At 19.8% G+C, this 2,840-nt stretch overlaps 1 pseudogene; it reads left to right on the top strand.

The window, feature by feature from the left end:
• The first annotated feature begins 227 nt into the window (after nucleotides 1–227).
• LOC139449322 (regulator of telomere elongation helicase 1 homolog) lies at nucleotides 228–1,971 on the top strand (annotated as a pseudogene).
• The last annotated feature ends 869 nt before the right edge of the window (nucleotides 1,972–2,840 follow it).

Below are 2,840 nucleotides of genomic sequence, written 5' to 3'. Positions count from 1 at the left end.
ATACACAATAACAATACATTACTTATGTAAATATATATATTAATATATTAATAATAGATTATACAATCTTTAAATTAAAAATCTAATGCTTTAATTCAAAGTCCTACAGGTACAGGTAAAACATTATCATTATTAATATCTACTTTAGGATGGTTAATGTAAATTATTATTATTTTATTTATTATAGGAATTAACATCATAATAATCGTAATTTAAATGTACAAATTCTATATACATCACGAACTCATGCTCAATTAAAACAAGCTATTGCAGAATTATCAAAATTAAATTATAATGTAAAAATGGCAATATTGTCAAGTAGAGATCAATCTTGTATAAATGAATAATTAAAATTATTAAAAGGTTTAGATCGTTAATTAGAATGTAGATTAAGGGTAGCTAAAAAAAAAGGAATAGGATGTAAATATTATCAAAATTAGAAAAGATATAGTGAAATGAGTCATTTGGGTAAAATTATGGATATAGAAGAGATGAATTTAAGGGGTAAGTGTTAGAATTATTGTCCTTATTATTATAATAAGACAGCTAAGAATAAGGCTAATATAGTGTTTATGCCTTATAACTATATTTTCAATAATAAAGCAGCAGAAGATGCTGATATAAATATAACAAATGCAATTATAATATTTGATGAAGCACATAATATCCAAACAGCAAGTTAGCAGTCAAAAGAATTATTTATTAATTTAAATACATTTAGTCGGGCATTACAACAAATTAGTTAGTTAAGAGAATAAATATTAAAACAGAAAAAGAATCATAATAAAGAAGATGATAAAAGTTTATTGAAATGTCCATTAGAGATAATTGAAGCTCATGCTTGTTACATTTGTGTTATTCATGCATTTATGCAGACAATTGAATTACCACCAAGTGAATATATATTAATTTTGTAAATTACTAAATCAAGCAACTTAATAGTGTTAATTTGGAATATTAAAATAAAAAATTAATTGGCTTAATAAATCTACATAAATATTAAGATCTGATTTAATTTATAGAGCATTTTGGGCTGTTGAAAGTTGGTTAAAATTTTTAAATGCAATTGAATAATTGTATTCTATATTTTCAAAATAATAATAAAATATATCATCATATCAAATACAAATATCATATTAAGGTTCAGATATAAAAATAAGTATATTTTGTTTAGATCCTTCATAAATATTTAAAATAATATCTAATAAAAAACCATATAATATGATATTTACTTCTGGTACATTAAGTCCTTTAAATACTTGGTAGATTGAATTAAAATTAAATTTTAAAACACCAATATCTTGTTCACATATTATAACATAATAACAAATAAATACATTAATAATTAATTAAGGTCCTTTATTAAATTATAAATTATAATTTAGTTATTAGAATAGAAATAATATAGAATTATATAAATAGATGGGATAAATATTATTAGAGATAATAAAAAATACATTAAATGGTATAATAATATTTTTTTCATCTTATCAAATGTTATAAAATAGTAAGAATCAATTAACAAGTTTAAAAATATTATCAAAATTTTATTAATATAAAAATATCTATTATTAGAAAAGAAATTCAAATGAATTTCAAATAGTTTTAAATAATTATTTAAAATAAGCACAGAAACCATCAGGAGCAATATTATTTGCATTAATTAGGGGCAAAATAGCGGAAGGACTAGATTTTGCTGATGAAAAATGTAGGGCTGTAGTACTAGTAGGAGTGCCTTTCCCATCAACTAAAGATACTAAGACTGTTATGAAGATGAAATATTTAGATAGTATGGCGCAAAGATAAGGTAAGAATACAATATCAGGTAAACAATGGTATTTATGTGAGACTATTAGATCGATTAATCAAGCAATTGGAAGGATAGTTAGACATAAGAAAGATTATGGTACAATATATTTAATAGATGAAAGATTTAAAAAGAATGATTTAATAAATCAAATATCATCATGGGCAAAACAATCATTAAAAATAATGTATTCTTTTGCTGAATTAGTAAATAAGATAAAAGAAATAAATAAAATTAAAGATAAACCAAAATATTAAAATGAATTTAATTTAACATCAAATTTAGGTACAAAAATTAATACAAATAAATAAATATAATTTAATGTAATTAAAGGTACAATTAGTCGTTCTCGTAATGTAGAATAGAATTTTATTGAATAATTATAAAAATAGAAAAGAAATAAAATAACTTTAAAAGATATGATGTTATAAGTAAAGAATGATAAAAAAAAGAATGATAGAATATAAGAATAAATAATAAAATTACCAAATTATGAAAGAAAAATATTTTAAAGACCAAATAAAAAAATAAATAATAATATAAAATAATTATTATTTCAATAATGTCCTGTTTGTAAATAGAAAAAAAAATTAATTAAAACTATGGTTTGTAAACATTAATGCTGTTAATAATGTTGGAATATATGGTTAAAACAAGATTTAAGATGTCCAATGTGTAGGTAAAGAGTTCGTTAGAAATTTTTAATAAAATAATGATGAATATTAATGATAATTATATAATAATAATAATAATATATATATTATATATATATATAATTTAACTTGAATGTAAAATTAAGAAATTGAATAATCACATAATGCAATTGCTTCTTCTTCAACAATAAATAAGTAAAACAAATATATAGATTTTTTAAAAACAAATTATTTAAAAATAGGAACTATATCTTCAGCATTTATTTGTATTATACTAGTTATATTTATTTTAAGTTTATCAGTTTAATTCTTTTCAAAATTATTTTTAATATGTTAATAATAAAATATAGCAAAATAATATATACATAATTATTATACAA

This window comes from Haliotis cracherodii, unplaced genomic scaffold, assembly GCF_022045235.1.
Source record: "Haliotis cracherodii isolate W230 unplaced genomic scaffold, xgHalCrac1.p SCAF_76, whole genome shotgun sequence".
In the NCBI taxonomy this organism is placed as follows: domain Eukaryota; kingdom Metazoa; phylum Mollusca; class Gastropoda; order Lepetellida; family Haliotidae; genus Haliotis; species Haliotis cracherodii.
The sequence above is the reverse complement of the archived record's forward strand: the minus strand, read 5'-3'. Positions and strand labels throughout refer to the sequence as shown.